The sequence below is a fragment of the Tribolium madens genome, unplaced genomic scaffold, assembly GCF_015345945.1.
Source record: "Tribolium madens isolate multiple individuals breed KSU strain unplaced genomic scaffold, Tmad_KSU_1.1 Scaffold_19;HRSCAF=116;Tcas5.2_LG9, whole genome shotgun sequence".
Taxonomy (NCBI): Eukaryota; Metazoa; Arthropoda; class Insecta; order Coleoptera; family Tenebrionidae; genus Tribolium; species Tribolium madens.
Window position 1 is genome coordinate 5,993,068 of NW_025400983.1, and position 23,170 is coordinate 6,016,237.

The window sequence follows — 23,170 nt, forward strand, 5'->3', positions numbered from 1 at the left end:
ATTGTTTACAAAATTAAATTTTTAAAAATGCATTTTTTTATTTATTGAATTCGTTTTCTCTTTTGATCTTATCAGTAATTTCTTCATGAGAATAAAAAGTATGCAAAAACAACAAAGTTGACTCGTTTGACAAAARTAAATAAAACAATAATAAATAGAAACATCAGTTTGGTTCGCGTTGTAGTTTAAAAGGTTTTTTATCAATCACCCTGTATATCTAATAATTTTTTAAATTTCTATTTATCAAAATCTATGACGCATCATAAACACTTTTTTTGCAAGAAAGGGAAAAAAATAAAAAGAAGTATAAGTTTTTTTTTTAAATACTTATAAGAAATTGAAACTAGTCATATAAATCTACTTTGTGTAAAAAAAATCAAGTGTAAAATATGTATTAATAATTTCAGATAAAAAAAATCAGCATTTTGAAATCCTAAACAATTATAAGAGAGTAAAAATGTTTCGATTTAAATATCCTTTAATTTGGATTTGGATCCCTTAGTTTCTGACCCCCTCATTTGTATTTTCATTAAAGTCAGTATTATCCGTCGCCGGATTAAAGGTTCACTCAGTATATGTATACTTTAGAAACACACATACCAAACAAGTGATCAAAAAATGTAAACACAAGAGGTATATTATCTAATAAGAATTGTATTATCTAATTATTTCAATAGTAGACTCTATAAATCGACCTTCACCTAATTTTAGATAATATCTACCTTCACCTAATTTTAGATAATATCTAGGATAATATTCTCATTTCCGGTGAGCTCTAATTTGTCTAATATAACTTTTGTTATTTTTATTTATTTATTTACTTATTTATTTATTTAATTTGAAGTAAAATCTTGTTGGTGTTGTCGATAATTGAATAAATCGTGTCTGTGAGCGCGTTATCTGCGATGGTACGCGAAGAAACCATCTCCAGTTCCTGCGGTGTAGAGATCGGAAATCTTCGATCAGCATCACCCTTGAACTCGAGGCCTTGCTACCAATTACTCTTCGTATGATAAAAACGCATAACCCAATTGTTGGCGTTAAAGTGGGTCGCTGGCCTAGATATAGCCGAGATTTCAGAAAAGTGACTGCTTATCATCCAACATCGCACATTGTGTGTACTTTCATAAAGGACACTGACCCTCGGATTTCACTGCCTTGACGACCTTTCGATGTTAGGACGTTGCCCCTCTGAGTTCTTCTTCAAAACTCTGGTGAAAAAATCGCCACCAAGCAACCCAGTTGAAGTCATGTTGTTTGTTTACATCTTGATGGACAAAAGCATGCAATCTGGAGCACTTTTCCGCAATAAATTCTCTCTAAACTACTTACTATTTATAATCGGGTGAAATCAGAGATGCAGCAGTCGATTATTAGAGTGAATGTGTGCTGTGGCCTATATTCTTTCGATGCGATGGCGCTAAAACCGACACCACTTTGCACTTTCTTATTTTCTTTCGTGCAACACTTTCGATCAAAAATAAGTCAACGCCCATCAAGTGGGGTCAATAACAGGATGCTCCTGGGAAATGACCTTGTTGGGCAGACGAGACGGTAGTCTACCTGATGCCCACGCGGTACAAAGGACAATGTCCACAACCCCATTACCAAACCCGTGCTACTCCACCAAGGCAACTCATCATACCTCATACAAAATCATTTTTTTATGGTAGTCTTTTGTGACATTTTTTGCGACTATTAAAAGTATAAGATTTCCCAAAAATTTTATTTATAAAAAACGATTAAATTTTTAAATTTTTTTTAAGAAAATATGTATGTAGTTTCAAAAAACAAAGTTGCATATTTTTTGTTCACTGTGTATTAAATTTAAAGTCACTCGACTACTTTTTCACAACATTAGAAAAGCGACAAACTAGGTAAATTACTTAATAACAATGTAATTAATATTTAGTAAAGAAATTAAATAAAGTTATATTATGTAGATCAGCTCTCTCATCAAGTTAATACCCAGAAAAACCATAAAAAATACAAAAAACGACCTAAAAAACCTAAAAAAAATTACTTAAAATATGTGGTACCTTTGAAGAAAAGTATTTTGTAATTTTCTCGTATTTTCAGTTGCTAATACAAACAAACAAAATCAAAACGTACGTACAGTCATTATATGATATGTATTAATTATAATTATTGTACTATCTTATCATTGCGATTATAATTATAAGCTATTATTATTTATGATTTATTACGGTCTTACAATATTAATAGCTTTTGTTAAAACGACATTATTGTTAAATTTGGTCAACATTTTTTTGAAAACATACACTTGAGTGCAAAAAAAACGCAAATTGTCAAAAAGAAGATTGTCAATTTTTTTAGAGATTTACATAGTGTGAAAAAGGTTGTTCCCAAAAAGGTTAGCAAACTATCAAAACAAATGTTTTATTTGGTGGTCTTGTCAGTGCAATGTCATATTCAGTGTTAAAAACGAAATGGAAAATCAGAAAAACTTGATAGAAGTTTGGAAGATGCCTGACAATTATAAAATTGTGAATTGTGACAAAGACATCGTCAAAAACTGGCATTTATAAACAAGCATTTTTTTATAATGTAACAAATTACATTATAAAAAAAAACAATTTGCGTTTTTTTGCACTCAAGTGTACCTTTGCAGTAAAACTACTTCTAATCCTCAAGTTCTGATTAAATTGTTCTCCGTGTTTGATTTTCAGAAAAAATTTAAACGTGTATGGTTAAAACAAAAAAAAACACAAAGTTTCATTGTTTAAGTTTTGCAGTAGGACAGCATAATTATTAGATATGTATTTGTATAAATATTCGAAAACGAGGCCATTTTTATTAATTATTATTTTATTAAAAATTTTCAAAATTAACCATATTTTAAAAGTTAGCAATTTTGTTCATTTAACTCGCAAGTTAAGTTAAGTTAAGAGATCTAAAAACTCTAGTCAAAAAGGCTATAAAATTACCACCAAATGCTGAATCATTGGTTTATTACTTAAAACTACCAAACACTGTAAAATGTAAAATATGCATTATGCTTCAACTTCAATAAGAGACCGTTGAAACGTTTATTATTATAATTGACCTATATTTTTTGATAAGAAATTTAGATATAAACAAACGCATTGAAAAAATCTACAGGTGTCTCAACTAAAATTTGCGTCCAAGTTTGGAAAAGTGCTGAAAGAGGTCAATTTAACAAAAAAAATGTAAATAGTCAGAGGTGTCGGGTGATATAGTATCATTTTGAGAAACTTTTGAGCAGTATATTCTTTAAATTGAATTGTTTTTTCATAACCACTTTTGTTCCCACTCACAGTAGTCTCAAAAAAATCGTCCAAAATTGAAAAAAAAACATGCATAGATAATGAAAGCAACTTGAAATTAATAAGTCACTTGACCCCTCTTAAAAGGAATGCAAAAATTACTTTGAAACCTTGATAAAATTTGGTCCCCCTTCAAGTTGTTCAGCATTTTTTCCAAACTTGAACAAAATCGAAATTTTTTGGAGGTGCAAATTTTAGTTGGGACAGCCTGTATTTAAAAAAATCGTGAGACTAAGTTAAGACAATATAGATTAAAACAATTTAAATTATTTGCAAAATTAAATTTCTTAATTTGGTAAAAATATTTTTTTTTAATTTGTACTACTAGGATGTGAATATTTCGATAAATGTCGTAAAAATCTTTTTTCGTACAATCTATACATTATACACAATACAGGAAGTTCCATAAAAAAGTTGTTTAAACTTGTCGTTTAGTACCTAATGAGAAAACATTATATGCAATTATTAGGTATTTGAGAATGCTATTTACAAATTTTCAATTTTCGAAAGATAAGATAGTCTGTAATACACAAATTCGAAATTAGTTTCTTTACGAATGTAATAGGAATAAGTTGTATTAGCAAGTGTTTGAGTCCTTGGTGGAGTGCACTCGTTCGTCGTCATCGTAGATCAATGCACCGATGCAGGCAGAATGTTCCATCCCCGGTACTGACCACTGCTAAACCGCCTGATTAGCATAAGAATGGAGGCCTTTAGTGGTCGTTGAGGCCGATCACCCTCAGACTAATCTCGATATGCAGATTAACCGACTCCTCACAGACGATAACGATAAATATATCACATAAAACTGATTCAGGCACGCTTTTACAGATAAAAGCCGTCGAAAAAATCGCAAGACGACACCGAAACCTGTAATTCCATCCCGACTCTCGAGAAATATAGCGTCATACTAATTCTAAATACTGCGAGATTTCTCAGACAAGGGAAACAACAGATAATTTTAACACTAATCGCGTTTTCGAGTCTTGAGAACAAACTTTAACTTTTTACATAGGAAAATTATAACAGTATCTTGAAATAAGGATAAATACGTGTTTTAATTTACAAGATGTATTGGTAAAGAAGGCGTCAATTTATAGTTTAATCTAATTTTTATTTACTTTTGTTGTACAGAGTGATGACTAGAAGTGACCAAATTCTGCAGTTTCCAATCAATTAGAATTTTTTTTTCGTATTCTGCTAACAATTTCCTTATTATTGATTATACCAGGTAAACAGAAACTATAGAACCGAACGTTTTTTGCTTAAACTACACACATATTAATTTTTCGAAAATACTAATTGGTGAATAATAAAGAAAATAAAATAAATTTAAAATTTTTTTTTAGATTTTGAAATTTTTCGTTCTGCAAACATTTTAATTTTTTCAACTCACCATAAAACCTGTTTTTTTACAGGTCTAAAGATTGCAACTATCTACATCTTATCCAATTTTTATCAAAAAAATCTTCATACAGGTTGCCAATTTGAAAAAAAAAATGCACAAATCAAAAACAAAACAAAATTTCATTATCAAAACACGATTGCTTGTTTTGCAGCACTTTAATTTTGTAATTATTTCTGGAAACAAATAATTAAAAAAACCGCTTGGTACCATACTTTTTGTTCACTTTGTATATTATTATCTTGTATACCTACATGGAAAATTTTTAATAAAAATAATTTTCAAATTACTGTTTTAAAACTGAAACAATAAGAATATTGGGCTGTTGAACATAATAGTTGCATTTACAAAATTCAATATATTATTCCCCAATTTTGAGAAAATTTATCTATCACACTTTTTTTTATTTTTTTTAGAAAACTCCAGTTTTGAGAATTCAGGTAATTTTTTGTGCAGATTATTGATATCGCATTAGGCTTAATTGAGAATGACTTATGAACCCAATTAGGTTTTTATAATAATAATTAATGGTTAAAAGGAATAATATTATTAATAAAAATTCAAGGTTCCTTTCATTATGATTTATAACTTTTCAAAATAAATATTAGGAAAGATTGTTTTTCTTTAATTAATTACTAGTATAATCAATTACGGAAGTCAACATTTCTAAATAATATTCTTCACACTTGTGAAAATAAACACACCCAAAAATATTTCAAATATACATAAAGTTTTGCCTGAATATACTTTTAACATTAAAATTAGATTTTAAAGTTTTATATCCACCTACAACAAACCTTTCTTTTTAAATTAAAATCTTCAAATAGACGATTTTCTTCAATTTTAAAATTGTTTTTTTTTTCACTTTTCCTCAAGCAATTATAATTTAACTTTAACAATTTTTTGTATAAATATAGGTGAATTTTGGTATAATGCATTGGTTCTCAACCGGTGGTTGATGTATAAAGGGGGTTCGCAAAAAAAATAATATTGTAACGTCTGAATTTTAAATCGCTAATACCTAAATATTTTTATTTACAAAAGTAGATGACAAATTTATCGTGTAAGCAATTTGCAAATTTTAAGGACTATAAAAATAAGGGTACCTAATATATTTTTTTAATTCTTCAGTTTTCAGGTGTCAGACAAACCATTTAATATTTATAATTTTGTATTTGCTAAAGGTGTACTATTTGTACTATTTAGAGTTATCATTTTATCTTCATAAGCCGTACTAACGACTACACAAGGAGCTCTGGATTTTGGATTTTAGCAAAAGTTCGCAAGAAAATAAGGATTTGGGATATAATAATATAATGCATCAAAATGACTCGTTATTTCTTTTGAGAAAATGTCATTTATTGTTAATTATAATATGTTGATATTGAAGCACAAATTATAACTTTTTCGTGATTTATCATTTTAACATTTTTGTACCTAGTATAAATATTTCTGTCTCATTCAGGTTTTAGATTCTTAATCGTGTTAAAAGTGAGAAAAGTGACTATAAAATGAGCGAGTTGGTTGTTATTGTCTGAAGTTTATTTTCACTATTTAGAGAAACCTTACATTTCTTCGATTTTTCCACCCGCTTCCTGAATTATAGTGAAATGATCGAAAACCATGTCAACATAAACTCTTATTTATTAGAAAATTTCGAACACCGCGTCGACTTTCGATGATTTATAAGGTGTAAAAATGATCGGCGCTCGAATTACCATCATAATGATCACAATTGACATACTTAAAGATGAACAGTGTAAGTCGATTCTTTTCCATTTCTAAAGTGAAGTGATTACACACGTAGAAGAAGCTTTCGAGCTCCTCTCCACCTCCTTTAACCCATTTTCCGAGACGGATCTAGTGCACTAGGTGAAACCAACAAGTGTCAAAGCCCTCTGACAGTGAAAAGTAACGAGCTGCCGGCAATACAAACAACACATCATCTATAATAAAACCACGATTTTGATGATGGATGCCCGAGGTTCAGGCACGTGCTTCTGCTGATTTGGAGGATGCCACCGTCTTGGCTCGACCTTCATTTTTTCACACACATTTCTTCGGTCGGCACACAAAAACTCAATTCCAGCGATTTGTCGTGCTTCAATTTTTCACTAATGGAAAAATGATCCGGAAATTTAGCCAACTGGAACGCCTTGGCGGATTCGTACCCGAAACGATGTAACCCTGATAAAAATTTCACTTCTTATTATACAATGACAAAATTTACAGTACTCTTCAGACTACTAGAGAATGTCAAATTAGCTCTACTTTTGTCAAAAAAAGCAATCAAATCAAGTATTCACATAGATTTATGATCAGAAAACTTATAAAGTCTGTTTTTTTATGGAAATGCCAAACAGTCTTAAGGTTGGCACCTCTAGTAAATTCATTCATGGTAAAACAATGTTATTGTCAACACAAAAAATCGTCTAAGAAAATTTAGAGACGAAACACCAAAAAAGGAACAAATACGGTACCGCTAACATTTTAGAAATTTGAAAACGAATAGTTCGCAAGCAAGAAGTTAGAAAAATGGTCTGTTAAAATGTAGACGCAATTTATAATGCAGGTTTGCTAAATATTCTCAATTTTTATCAAGAAATTGACAAGAATACAAAATAAGCATGAATGAGAAAGAACCTCGGAAAAAATGCAATTAAATTAGTGTCTTGTGCATCGTTTTTGAATAACGAGTTGAAAAAGTAACAATTTTGAAATTAAAAAAAAAATTATAAAATGTACAGTTGGAGACAAAATACTTTGGTCGTCACATTTCTGACACTTTAATGTAATTCAAGCTTTAATGAATGACAATTTCAAATTAATGACAGCTATTATATCTTTCTATCAAAAATATGTACAACTTGTCAACTATGATTGACAGTAGCTAAAAATACGGTTAACAGTCCTAAAGCATGCTTTACAATTTAATGTCACCCAAGTGACATTGACGACCAAAGTATTTTGTCTTCAACTGTATCAATTTCGAGCTCATTTCAATAAATTTCACAAAATTTATTGCCAATCATCATAACACCTACTTGTATCTTTCGCTAAATAACTTTTTTCTGTATACAGTATGCGCCAGAACTCGCGCCCCAGAGAAAAATGTTAAAAAAAATTTATCTGTAAAAATTTCGAAGTTATGAGTGCTTAAATTTTGCACTTTGATTCTATTTATTTCTGTTGAAAAAATAATTTTCCAAGTTTTTTTCCTATAGGATACAATTCTGTTCAATGTTATTTGTGGCTTTTATTGGCAAAATTTTTGTGCCTTTACTAAATAATTGTAAAAAAAACATATAAAAGATCATCAGTATCACTAAATAGACATAAAAAATGTCAAATGTCAAAAAATAAATGTCAGATTTTTTTGACAGATAGCATTTTTTAAACATTTTTTTCATGTTCCTGGTTTCTTACCATACTTGAAAATTTTCTCTGGGGCGCGAGTTCTGGCGCGCCCCAATCATCATAATACCCACTTGTATCTTTACTAAATAACTTTTTTCTGTATATACATCCTTTTTCTTAAAGTTTTTGTAGCAAGAACCTCATTTTTATCTACAACATTGTACTTATTTACGGTGTGTTTCTATCAAAATTATTAGCACTGAATTCTATCTTTAGATCTTAGGTAATGATGTCTGTCCTCAGGTATTCAATTATAGCGTTTTCAAAAAGCAAACAGGTAAGTCAAAATTTCGACAACATCTCTATTTGAAAACATAACCATAATGTTTTAACAAAATTTCTAGGAACAAAAAAAAAGAGCAAACAAAATTTGTGGCTATGGACACAAGCTGTTACCAATTTTTTTCACCAAAATTTTGACTTGGTAATTTCCATAAAAAAAAACAGTCTTTACTTTTGTCAAAAAAAGCAATCAAATTAAGTATCCACATAGATTTAGAATCAGAAAACTTATAGGTCGATAAAAAAACACACAAAATTTGCGTTTTATACATGGCTTGCAAAATTAATTACTGAAAAAAAGCGAAAAAGTCTTAATAAATAGGAACACAAATTACTACAACGCTGTAATATTATAGTCCACTATTGTACATGTGAGAACTATAAATCAATGAAAATAGTTCTAGTCGCTAAACGCAGGATCACTTTTAAAATGGGACACTCGGTATAGGCAACCATTTATTCGAGTCTCATTTAGTATGGAGCGGTGTCTGTGTTCATATTTACAATCTTAAGTTTAATAATCTTACTTCCGGCAAACAATATTTTATATGTATTTTTTTAAAATAAGTACGTATACCTTGTGATTGTATAAAAATTAGAGCCAAAAATTATTTATTGTTAAACATTTCCTTAAAATAAAGGCAGCGCCTACGTTGCCGGCAACGGCGTCCGTACCCGTTGCCGGCAAAGAATCTTTAGGTTTGCCGCTAATTTCACTTTATTTTTATTTCACGAGCTGTATTTTCGCAGTTTAAAATAGTCTTTTTTAAACAATACCAATAATAGTTTTTGTAAAACTAACCTCAAAGATGTGTACATATTGCTCTGAGTTTTTTTGACATAAAAGTGAGTAGTTTATCTATAAATAATTCACACTGAACTACAATCACTTCGTATTTCAATTAAGAGTATAATTGTTGATAACAATTGTTAATTGTCTATAAATTATTTATTAAGATAAATATTATTGTAATGTCACAGAAATTACGTGTGTATGCAAAATTTCAGCTTGTACAGAAAAGAGGACTGGTAAATACAGACAACAAAGCAAATTATGTAAAAGGTTTTAAAAATGATTTGCCAAAATTTTTGAGCACCGTTGCTGGCAGCGGAGGCACTGCCTAAATTAAATAGACAACTGGTATTTTACGCATTTAATGGATCGACAATATTCACATCGCGTGTGTAAATGCTATTTATTTGCAAATTATCAACAATGTATTACATAAATACCTACTAACAGTTATTTCCTCATTCGCGTTGTTTTTCTCTTTTTTTGTGTTGCACTTGACCAGATCTTGTAAACTTCTGATTAATTTTTGGAATGATTTTGAAATAAGTATTAAATAACGCTCAAACGTTCTCATCATCATCATCCTCGAAGTTAGGCAAAGCATTTCTTTTGCCTTTAACAGTACTTACTTATTTCCAAATCGTCCTTAATGTTTTGCAAAAAAAAACGAAACTGCTAAGCGTTTATGTGAAAAAGAAACAGCAGATTTCGCTTTTATAGAATTCGAAACATCAGAATCCAAGCTTTTAGTAAGCGGAGAGGTTTCACTCACTTCGAATAAAATTTTTCATTTAAAAAATTAACCCTTTCCTCAGCAGAACCGGAACTCTCAAGCATGTGTCGTTCCCGATACCGACGACCTTGTTTTGCTGTGTGGGTTGATTTTTACCATACCGATACTATAAAAATCCAATCGACATTTCCAAGTTTCTTCCTTTCCCATCCAATTTATTCTACATTGCTTCACAGATTTATTTTAATGTCAGTATAAAACGATTATATGCAGTATAAAAATTCTACAGGTGGCTCGCTAAAACTCTGCGAGAGAAATGCATTAAGTTTTGCTCACGTTTGGTTTTGCAAAAAGTCAGATTATCCTTTGTTAATTTTTTTGTAAAGTAGCACCTTCTCAACCTTTTTTTTTATGACAACCTACATAATTTTTCTATTTTCTTATTTATACTCAATGCTATAAAACCATGCTGAATTAATATGTTATTAACTTTTTTTTACACAATTTTGAAAATACATGCTTTGACTTCAACAATAGATAAATCTTTTCTGAAATCGTATTTGTGTAGATGTGAAAAATTATGCAACCAACATTACATAACATACACACTTTACGGACTATCTTGTCAACTGGACAAAGATTTCAGTGAATGATATAGTAGTCCGGAAAAGTACTACTTTACGTACTACTTCGTTCTCTTTATGGACGATTTAAGAAAAACATTTTTTTAACCAATAGAAAGAGTATGTTATTTTAAAAGCAATCATAATTGAAAACACAGAGAACATGCAGAATTAGAGATAAAATATTAACAAGAGAACAAAAAAACTAAAAACTAGAATATAATTCTATACAGGGTCTTTCACATAATTTTACGAAGCCTGCGCCAGCAATAATACATATTCCAATACGAACTCGATTACAAATTTTGAAAAATTGGATAATCTTCTCTAGTTTGTTTAGACTTTAAAAAAATACAACGTTTTTAGTTAGTTATCGATTAAGATAGATAAACTAGAATTATATTTATGCCGTCTCTTGACAGAACATATAATAATTGTTTCTAAAAAACTGTAGTTTATGACTATTAATAAAACAGTGATTAATTTAACAACTACTGTCATGAGTTTCCAAAAATTAAATAAGTAGATGTGTATTTTTTGTATCCAGTGTTTTGTGACTTTTGTATATTTAGGTGTGTACATTAGGCGCAAGCCTCGTAAAGTTAGGTGATACATTGAAACACCCTGTATTTCCTTCTTTGATTTTCCGCATTGTGTTTTTGACAATATCTGTTATATAAAAGATAAAAAAACAATTAAAACCGTTGGTTGCTATTATTAGTTGTAAATTTAACATAAAATACAGGGTGATTCACGAAAAACATTTGATGCTATGTTATTTTTTAATTGCATTGCATAATACTTTTAATTTTTTAGGATAAATATTCGCTTCGGAATATAAAAATATAAATAACTGTGTTAAAACAACAAGAGTCAAGAAGAAAAAAAGTACTGTTAAATTAAAATAAATTAACCGTTTCTAAAAAATGTCACTACTTTATATTTTCATCCAGTTATTACCAAAGAAAGCTGTGACATGATTTTGCATGTTTCTGCTCAGACTTATGTCGCGTTTTTGAAAATTTTGTAAACTTATTATTTATTGTTTTCTTCTTTTCTTATTTCAAAAACAAATAAGCAGTAATTTTATGTAAGTAAAAAACAAGAAACTTCGTAAAACCACGTAATGTGATATCAAAATAAAAGAAAATTTTAGGTGCAATCAATTCAATTTCAAGCAGTGTAGTTAAATACGTGCCACTCATTAGTATTCGCAAAGGATCAGTGGCGATGTTGTTGCAGTCTATTTTTGGGTAACGCTCAACGTACGCCTTGTAATTCGTATTTTATTAACATAGCGCGACACTGGGTCAGTAAGTACATGAGAACACAACACATGATTCCGAGCACTCTAACTTTCAGTAGGTGAATAACCGCAGAGGCCGTCAGCAAATGTCAACGAACTCGACGACACACACATTCCCAACCTTGTGTCGTCAGTTCGTACCATAGAAAGCAAAATCAAATTTTGACACCCCCAATGGTACCACCCCAAAAGGACGTTGATGATGCCAAATCACGCCAAAAACACATGTCGTGGTACCAGAGAAAAAATCTCAACAATCTGTCCAAAATCCACTAAATTTTTAGAAATCCTATATTCAACTTTTTATTTTTTTGAGAAATATAAGATACATGAAGCATAAAAAGTTTTTCTTCTTTTCTTATTTAAAAAATCCCGAAAGAAGAGCTGTTGAATTTATCAGTAACTTGCATCAGGCATTCCATTTTCCAAATCTTGGTTAACCTTTTCGTCGCGTCGACAACAAGCTCATAAAAATCCATACGAAATGCCAATGGACAGATAAATTATGCGATTTTTAGCAACAACTCTCACGGAGGGACATTTCCATAGATCATTGAAAGAGGGAAAGAATGCACTCGAGTCGAGTTGACTTAGAGAGAACAATAGCCCATCGAAAGTACCAAAAGAATGTCTATTGTACGGTGTCATTTCCCTTTGGTCAAATTTGATCCGAAAGATCGGTTTTCCCAATGGATTGATCGAACCACACGAGAATGACATGAATGGAAAGTCATAGCCAAGGCTAGGTCGCTGACCTGATCCAACAGTACTCGCCGTAACTGCAACTGTACTCGTAGTAGGCTACGACAGCAGTCGTCATCCCCTCCACTTGGGCGCAAGAACGCCGCTTTTTACGCCGTCTTAGATGAGGCGATCTGTGAAAAAATTTCGTGCTTCGGTGCTTTCGGAAACCTCAAAGAAATTAATTACGAGTTAAGCGACAGGCGATGACGGGATATCCAAGTAAATGGCTTTTTCTCTTTGGATCGATAACCTACTGAGAGGAATTTTTGTTTTGTCCACGGGGTTGATGGTCCGGCCATCGGCCGATCCAACTTTTTGTACAACTAGACTACTTTCCAAATTGATTCAGCACGTGAAATCATATAATTGCAGCGAAAATAAAACAAACGAAGCGTTTAAGTTAAAAAACAAAATAGGTAGGAATGACATCTAAAATGACAAATACTACTGCATTTCAAAGATATAGTGAGTCTAAAAAAACTTGGTGAAGAGCGTTCTGACAATTTTGGAACGTCAGTCACTGTCAGTTATCTGTCAAATTTTGAAGCTTTGGAATTCTTGTATTGTGTTAATTCATTAAATGTTTTGTCATTTTATTTATCCAACACAACAATTTATCCAAGATATACATTCACGTAATCTCGACCATGCTTTATTTTAGACTCCGATCCATGGTATTGGAAAGATGGATTACGTGATTCAAGTGGGTATAAGAAAAAAAAATGAAACTCGACAATTTTCGTATCTTTTGTTTTTCAATGTTACCAACTTGATTTCAAAATCATGGGCCACTTTAATCATAAATTTAATTGAACGCATGGTGTATAACAACCAACAGTATTATCCATCTGAGAGCCCACCGGTACATACAACGGTTCATATAACTTTGGCCCCAAAATAATATTTAGACTGAATTTGTCACAGGCTAATCGAGAAATGCAAATTGTTTCGGTGCTATGGAATTTATAACAAAAGTTCAACTTTAATACATAATGCACTGAGTAAGTCAAAATTCCGAAAAAAAATAAAGAAATCTGAAGATTTCATAATTAATTACTACTACGTACACTAATTAAAAAACAAAAAACAGTTAAAATTGCCATTGGAGCAAAGAATTCAATTTTATAAACTTGCACAGTCAAAAAATTTGATTTGAAAGACATAGTTCGGTTGTTTATGGCAATTATAAAGACAAAAAATACAGGGTGATTCAGATAAGATAATGAGCCCGACGTTCTGGCGATGCAAAAATCAAATTTCATTTACGTTTTGATCAAATTTTAATTACGATTTGCATTTGCAATCCAAGTTATCTTATGTTGCTCTGACAGTGCAATTTATAATTTATAAAAAAAAACTGTTTGCCTACCTTTAATGTTTAATTCTTTCATACATTTTGTATTGGGTTTACACCGAAAAGACTTCTCTGACTTCTCTATCATTCCGTGACAACTGAATGGCACTAACGATCGTTCTCTGCACTGATGTCAGAGTGACATAAGATGATAACTTCGATTCAACTTGCAAATCCTAATTTAAATTGGATCAAAGGCGTTAATGGAATTTGTTTTTTTGGGTTGCATCGCCAGATCGCCAGGCTCATTATCTTATCTGAATCGCCCTGTATTGCCCATAAAAAATTTAAGAACTAATTTTGCAAAAAGTTTAAAGACAAAATCGGTGGCAGAATTGTATAGGGAAATATTCACTCAGCTTTGCTTCGTATGTAAATCTGACCATAAGTGAAACTTATAGTTTCTCCACTCGCACTGTAATATACTATTGTACTACTCTGTCTTATTATCTAAACAAACCACTCCCCGTATTTCGTTAAAGACCTATTGAAGAAATATTCTGTGATATGTAAGAATTTACAAAGTAAAAATTCAAAAATTAAAAAAAATTAAGCCGTTTTCGAAAACGAGAACTACGTTTACGATGTCAAATTTGAGTACGAGTAAAAACTTTTTAGAAAAGCATCATAATAATCTGGAACATGTTTAAAACCTTATTTTTAAGAATCATGTATCTAAATAAATAATCTAGTCAAAAGTGTTTAAAAATTTTTTGACAGTTCTGCACTGCAATATCTATCTCCAAGTCAACATTCTTAAAAGTATCATAAAACAGTAAAAAAAAATTCCAACGCTAATATTGGATTAGAAATTTTGCTGAATTCAAAAATTGGTATAAAGTTTGTCAAAGTAATGTCAAAATTGACAAAGTGCCAAGATAAGACTATTTTATGTAGGTACTTATAAAATCCGACAACGTAAAAGGTAAGCTTAAATGCACCACAGAAACAATATAAGATATTAGTGTTGAAAAAAAAAAATCTGTAGAAGTAAATAAAAAAATCATCCACAGTTAAATAATTTATTTGCAAATACAAGCATGTGAGTAGGTCTAGCTTTGATTGAAAGCTTTTCTGCAGAAAATAAATACAGTTTTTGTTACCTAGTTTATCATAAAACATTCTTCAAAAAAAAGTTCATTGTAACATATCGAGAGATCAAGATAATTTGTAATCGAGTCATCTTTGGATCTAAAAACGTATGTCTGTTTTTGTGTGCACGTGAAAAGTCAAATAAAATGACAATTCGAAAGATAAAACGGCAAAGTAGGCTGGAATTAGTCTCTGACGTATAATAATAAGACCGTTAACAGTCTTTTTTGAAGGTAAATCATAAATTTAGTTATTAAGTTATTAAAATCATCGTTTTTTTATCATACCATTTTACCTTTTGACATTTCACAGACGTACGTTTTCGGATCCAAAGATGACTCAATTACAAATTATCTTGATCTCTCGAAATACTTATAGGTATACATAAAATAGTTTCATCTGCTCATAAATCTCCTCAAAGTAAAAATTAATAAAAACACTATGCTGAAAATACTCATAGGGTTTGCACAGTAGGTATACTGATTTTTTCTTACTTTTCACCAGATGTCAGTTATCGTTGGTGATTGTTTTAAGTTTAACTAAAATTTATGAAACACCAACTTGACAAAAGTAAAAACCATTTCAAAGCCTCCACAATTTATTTCGCAAGCATCCACGCAAATAAAATAGGAGTATGTAATTGACAGACTCAAGTTTTGTTTTTCAATCTGATCATATCGACTCTCACAACGAAAACTATAGTAACTCAACAATTACAGTTTTGAGAAAAATTGCATTGAATCTTTGACTGATAATAAAAAATCAAGGAACTGTTTAATATTATTGAAAATTGGTAATAAATATTGTTTATTCAAAGAATTTTTTTCTCACTGTTTTTATATTTTAGGCCCTACATAAGCCATCATATTCAAAAAACAGTTTTTATGAATTACTATAGTTTACCCATCCATATCTTACATACATGTAATTTTGTTATCTAGAAGTAGAAGGTGTAAATCATTTTTAATTTTTCTTTTTCCTCCTTGGTTCTGATAATGGAAATTTGTGGTTTGGCAAAAAAGCACACAAAAGCGTATGTAAATGGACTTTGAATTCGTTTATCCCCTGAAAAGATCAAAGTCTACTTTGTGAAAAGAATTTGAAATTACATTTGTTGTGTTTATTTTCTTCAATGTCCACAGTTGTAGCAGTGAGCCATGCACAGGAGCTCTTAACCTTTTGTGACAGGCGGTAAACAATGCCAACAATGAAAATAATGCGGTCAGGCAATGGTGGAGGCTGAGGATCACTAGACGGTTGTTGGTTGTTTTTGAAGGGGTTCATCGACCCGTTGAGGTGGTTCCAATTCTGGGATCCGGTCGTTGGTCTGACCTACCTAGCAGCCCCCTTCGATTCCCTGCAGTGTAATCTTTCAACAACGACGAAATTTTCGAAGAGATACCGCGATCGTCTACCTATGAGAGTGAAAGTACCGTCCGTTACACGAGCTGAGTACATACATACGCCGGTACTCACTACTAGCACACCTACAGAGGAGCGCATTGACCCCGCCATCGTCGTACTCCACATCTTTCGACAATCCGGAGGCCATAATACCCACCCAAAGACTGCCTTCCATGCACTGACCCATCAATACCCCAAAAACTAGCACCGCATTTTCAATTACGAATACGTACACAAATTATCCTTTTGATCCTTCTTAAAAAAATACCAAGTCAAAAATTATTAATTTTTGATTTGGTGCCAAAAAAATTATTACTTGTGAAACTGTTATTGTAGAAAACCCAAAGACCAACATCACTTCCTCATGTCAAAAGTCATTTTTGATAGACTCAAAAGAAGTTTGTAGCTGAATTCTTCCATTTTCATATCTTACTTTTCATTTACTGTAATTATGTACATCTAGGTATTGCAGATTTCGTTAAGCCAAAATTCACACTTATTCAATTTTACTCAAAAACTTTGCGTAAATCATTATTTTGCAAAAGACCAAGAAGTTTTTCAGTCAAAATTTTTATTCAAAAATACCGAAATTTTGCAAAGGTTATCTTTTCACCAATATATTTTCTGTTGTGTTTAACTAAAAAAATGTTTTCCAAAAGAGTTACTTTTGTGAAATTGATTATATGAGTATGAACTACATTTGTGTTACATAAAAAAACATTTATGGAGCGCTATCTTGTATGTGCGTAACTGTTTCAGGCTTCAGGATATACTGCAACAACATCTTTTTATGAGTTTTCAGGTTATTCTAAACTAAAGAATATAAGTCGAAAACAAAAGACGATAGCGGAATGCGGTTTTGACAAATATTATTTTCTCAAAAAATGAGCCCCAGAATGTATTACTCGTTTTTGGCTAAACCTCTTAGTTTCGGAGATTCCCTATTCGGACATCCAAAATGCAGCACCATGTACATTATCCAAAAACTCACTCATTTTTCCAAATCTGGTGAAATTCCAACCCAACAAATATGCATCTACCTACTAATTATTAAAACTACTCTTAATTTTATTTATAATGGTTCTGAAGTGTGTACAAATTTCATCTGTATACATGTACCGGGTGCGGCATCCGTTACGCCCAAAAAGAAAATCCCCACTTTTAATTAAATAAAATTCTTGAATTTTTTCACATTTACCTGGGCATTAGTAAGGTACATTCTCTAATTTTTTGGTAATTTTTCATTCCCAAACAAAGCCAAAAAAAAATAAATAAATAAAAAGGAATTTTCTCACAAAAAGTTTAATTCTAATTTTTATACTGACCTACGCAGATTCACTTCCTACAATTGTTTACAAAATCAGAAAAAAAAAACAATTAGATTTTGAATTAAATGCAAGTTTCCATCTTAATTTTGAAAATTATTTTTATTTTATTTAATGGGGAACTGCAATTGGGGTAAGATTCCAATGTTCACAACAAAAAGAGCCTTTAAAGCGGTCGACTACCATTAAATGATTCTTTTGTTGGCAAATTATACCATTTTGTCATAAATCACGGGTCTGGTTTGTGTTTAAATAAAAAAAAAAACATTGTTTGGATAACCAAGTCAAAATTTGAAATTGTGATATCAAAGTTTGATGCGCTAACAGGTACATTTAGTGTAAAAACTTTATAGGCAAATTAACAGAAAGTATTCATTAAACACACAAAACTGTTACGGACTCATTTATTATCACAAAAAATTAGAAAAATTCTCAAATTATACCCTATCAATAAATTAGTTAGGTATATAAAATATCGCCAATTTTAATTAATTAGAAGTCGCGAGTTATCAATGGGCGTAACCGATGCCGCACCCGGTATAATCAGAATTTGCAAAGAAAAAAGAAAAAATTCAAGAAACTATATTTTTTATGCAAAATTTTTCTAATAGAAACCGCTTTATTAAAATTGAGTAGTAACTTCGGTTTTTGAACCTTTCTTGTCTGTACACAAAAAATATGTAGAATTTTTTTGTACTGTGAAGATAAGTTCCACTGTATTTTCTCTACGTTTTCATCGTTTTCTTTTTCTTTGCAATTTAAAACGCCTACTCGTAGATGAAATTTTCCAAAAATATTTTTTTTTCGTGCAATGCAGTCGAAAAATATCAATTTATTGTCATGTGCAGTTTTCCGCATTGGCCTCCAATCCTGCAACCCGAAGAACCAGTGTTTATTATTTTTGAACAATTTTTGAATGCAATAAATATTTCGCAAAAGTTGTTTCGCCGAAATTACGACACGTTAGCAAATAAATTTAAAAAGCCAGACTTTGGGTACATATATAGAATTTCGCAATATTTATAAATATACGAGGATTCCGTCCTTGCAGAAAGGAGTGGTATATTGGGGCTAACAGTATTTACATTAAAACACTGCCCCGAGCAAATAAATAAATTTATATAACGTTGATTAAAAAAATCGACAACCACGAGCCGGTAGCCTGGAAGTGCGCCGCCGTTTCTACGAAAATTACACAATTTTACAGGTATTCCCACTTGACGGGTTTGAGGTAAGGTGGGTATGCTAATTGTGGTCTTATTTTGGATGCCAAATTCTTTAAAAATTGTATTGGCATTGCCTTCAAATGACATGTGAATTTCTGTTTGTACAATTTGTTTGGAAACTTTCACAATGGACGAACGCTAATTGTTTTCGAGTTGAAGAATGTTGATTTTGGGGATTTTGATAACTATTTTTACGCTCTAATATGTTGAAAAGAGCAAGAACTTGATATACACTGTATTATTTAAATCTAGTAGAGTCTTAAAAAATACAGTTTTATAAATTTTCTAAAAAAGTGTGCATAACGAAAGGTGGTTGGAAAAATATTACGTATTTGAGAAAGTAGGAGTCGCAATCTAGAAGTTAGAATGGCTAATTATGTAAGAGTGGTGAAACAGAAAAAGTGCAGAATCAATAAAAAAAAATTAAAACTAACGCATCAAGATGAACAATGTAAATCTAGCTTAAAGTCAAACAAAAAACAAACTGATAATTTGAACCTTTCTTTTAATTATTAGTAGCCCTAAATCTAAAAACAATTTGGAGAAATGAGAGTCGACTTTCAGAAAGTAAATTAAATTTTAATTAAAAAATCTTCGTAAACGTTTCTTTGGTAAAAATTAAATCCAAAAAACACACTGCGAATTTTCTAGTTATTCTCGGCTCAAAACTCATCAACTTCATTATGACTTGTTTTTTTTTAACAGTAGGTAAGTAATATTAAAGTCAACTCCAATTGCAAAAGACGAACGAAGATTTTGTGTTTTTTATGAAAATTTAAAAATTCTTGCTACACATCTTTTTGTTTCTTTGTGAAAATTTAAAAAAATTTGATACACATCTTGTTTTGTGTTTTTCACTCAATAAAAAAAATCTCATTTAAATATAGAAAAAATACTCCTAACACGTTAAGACAAAATAATATATGAATTTTCGTTGAATAAATAGTAATTTACAAAACTGCATAAAAAAATACCTGGTTGCTTGTTAATTTGCATAATACAGTGAAAAGTTTTTCATAAATAGACAAAAAGATACGTTTAAAAACAGCTTCCTTTATTATAAAAGACAATTGTATAAATGCAGAGCTAAAAAATGCATTTACACAATTTGTAAAAAGTCGCAAATATTTTAATATTTTTATTAAAATATTCCTATGATTTGGTCTAGTTAGTATAATTTTTAAGATTTAATTTAACGTATCAACAAGGTACATTTTCGGAATTACCAAATAAAACTTCACGAATATGAAGATAATAACCTTATGAGTGTAAAAAATAACTTTAGTGCTGAGTTGTACATTAGGGTTTTTTCTCTATGATAATTCTTTAAATTACGTAAATTTTGACACACCATGCAACCAATGTTACAGAACATTTTACAAACTACCTTGTCATTTTTACGAACTGTTTTGTCAACTTGACATATGAGTCCGGAAAAGTACTACTTTATGGATTATTTTGTTCACTTGACAGAGAATTTCAAATTTTTTTGGATACATTTAAATATAAATTAATAATTCCTCGTTTACCTAAGTAGAAACAAGTAATAACTTATGTAATTACTATTATTTTTTTAATAATAATAATAATATCAAACAATATTTCTAGTAAAAACTGGTCAAATTTATACACAAAAGCCGGTCAAAACCCGAAATTTACAATTGGCATTTGATATTTCCAGAGCTTTTCAAAATTCGAAAGCTCCATTGACTTAGAATATTATAGTAGTTCCATTTTCAACAAATATTTAGTTGAGTAATTTGTATAAAATAAAAAAATGAGGTGAGTCCTGTTTATGTTTGTTAATTTATTGTTACAGCGTGAACAAATCGCTGTGTGTCCAGTACCAGCTCCGGTGTGTGATATCATTAATTCCATAACATCCTTTCACAAGAAATTTTTTTGTAAGTCGCCAGAGTTCTTCGACATTTTATGGTTGAAAGGTAATAAAGAGAGTTCAATCACCTCTCCCAAAAATAGTAGTGGGATCGAACGAAAAAAGTCGATTTAGTGTTGTCAGTGGGTTAGTGGACCACGATCTTGTCTATTCCACATTTCCATACCTATTCCTATCTACAGTGGTCGGTTTCCTCTCTACTATCATTAATAAATCCACCACTGAAGCGACATACTTTTCATAGTCCCTTGGTGCATGCCATGACTCGGGGTGCTCGAGAGATCGTCCGAGATAGATAATGCTGAATACAGGTGGTCGATGTCTTGCTTTTCCTTGAAAATTTATGGAGCAGATTTGCAAAGTTAATGATGCCGCGAGTTGGAGTTTTATCTCTTCTTCGTGCCTGTCTATGCGTTTCACATGTCAATTTGTTCCTGTTCGACGCTGAAAAACGGCTGCCTTTCAGCCACAATCGGTTCCACCACCACAAAAATACTCTAAACGAGCCTTTCCACAACAAGACATGACGTCAACGTCCAACTGTTTTACATTTTCGAAACTTGTTCCTGCCTTCAACATACACAAAAAATCTAATCGAGAAAGATCTACAAAGAAGACTAAGAAAACTCGATATTATAGTCTTCAACATAGCCTTCCAGTCGCTAGTTGTTTTGACCATGGACCCTTTTCCACCTCATGCAAAGTGAGAGGTCCATCAAAAAAGAACTTTGGTCAAGAAAGGAACTCCACGCTGTTTCAATAGGCCTCAAATCCGGAGAAGCGCTGGCTGTTCCAATTTGTTTACTTATGCTAATTCAATTCAGCTAATTAAAATTGATTAAATATGCAATTAGAATGCATAAATTTAGTGAAAGCTCGGGGGATACCCAGTAGGCAACTAGCATAGCATCGTACGTCCTTGCAGTTCAACGAACTCGCCGCCTACTAGACCAATCAGATAATGAGAAAAAATGTCAAGGAAATTATAAAAATTTCGAATCCCCACTAGGAGGAACAACCTTCCAATTTTGAAAATGATCGTATTTAGTTTCAATAACAATAATTAACACAACAGAGAGGTCGTCGAACTCTCGATGTGTTTCTTACGCTGGATTCTAGGTTGTATTACGAAGGGATGTAAGGGCAAAATTTCTTTGTACGGCCACTGACACGCATTTTGGCAACTTTCAAAACGTTTGTTTTGGTTGGAAGAAGGAGAGCTCTGTGACCCACAAAACAACGTAGACTAGAATCGGACCAACTATACAAAAATTGGCGAAATTTCGTAAAAAATGTTCAAGTAAATTGTCGTGGTTTTAAGAATACTTTTTAAAACTTTAATTCAAAATGTGGCATCTCTGAATCTTTTTGTTATCGTTCCTTTATACCCACATTTTATAAAGCGTGTAACTCCATTTAAAGAAGGGAAAATTTTCCTGCAATTCTGTTCTTTAATTAAAGAAAACTATTCTCAAGGCTAGAATATAATTTGAGTGATATGAAAATAGTGGTTTTAGCCTTTCGGACTGCAACACTCATCCATAAACGTACAAAAAAATCGTCAGTAAGATTGTCAAAATATTTAATTTTTTCCATCCAAAAAAATAAAAAATGTTGGAAGGAGAAAATTTTCTGTTTATTGATAATATAATAATTGGCGTAAAAGTTTAAAAAAAAATAGTGCATTGACAAAAGTTATAAAACCAAAAGTATAAATAAACAAAACCATTACAGGATTTTAAAACCATCTTTCAAATGTTATTGGAACCGCCGATTTTTACGATTTTTTAGAGTCAACATTTTTTTAACTAGACCCATGAATGTTTTGTGGCTGGGTACTAGGACTCTTCAAAGAGCAAAAAACGTCACTGAGAGCAATTTTGAAAATTTCCCTATTACGTAATTGTTAAAAGCCTTTAATTAACGTTTACACGTGTTTCACCCGTTGGCATCATCAGGACTATAATAAATTATCGTTTTGACATTAATAAAAGCTTTAATAATTGTGAGATTTCGTTTGATTGCAATATATTTCTTTATTTTTTACTAAAAACATTATAATTAATTTTTTCGAAGACTAAATTTCGGATTATTCTACTTAAAATTAACGACCGCAAAAACTGGATATGTTGTCGGAATGAATATTTACAATTAACAATATTTCTAATTAAGCCCTTCTTAACTTGTGGTTAGCAGGATCCCTCTTGATTTCCCTCAATAATAAACAAAAAAAATTATTGATTGATGATCCATTTTTGTGA

The 23,170-nt window shown here is 31.0% G+C and overlaps 1 protein-coding gene across 1 annotated transcript in view; it reads right to left on the reverse strand.

Annotated features, from left to right (window-relative positions):
* LOC123015840 (cytochrome P450 306a1) overlaps window positions 1–23,170 on the reverse strand; it is a 42,135-nt gene that overhangs the window by 18,189 nt on the left and 776 nt on the right. The gene's annotated exons all lie outside the window — the stretch shown is intronic.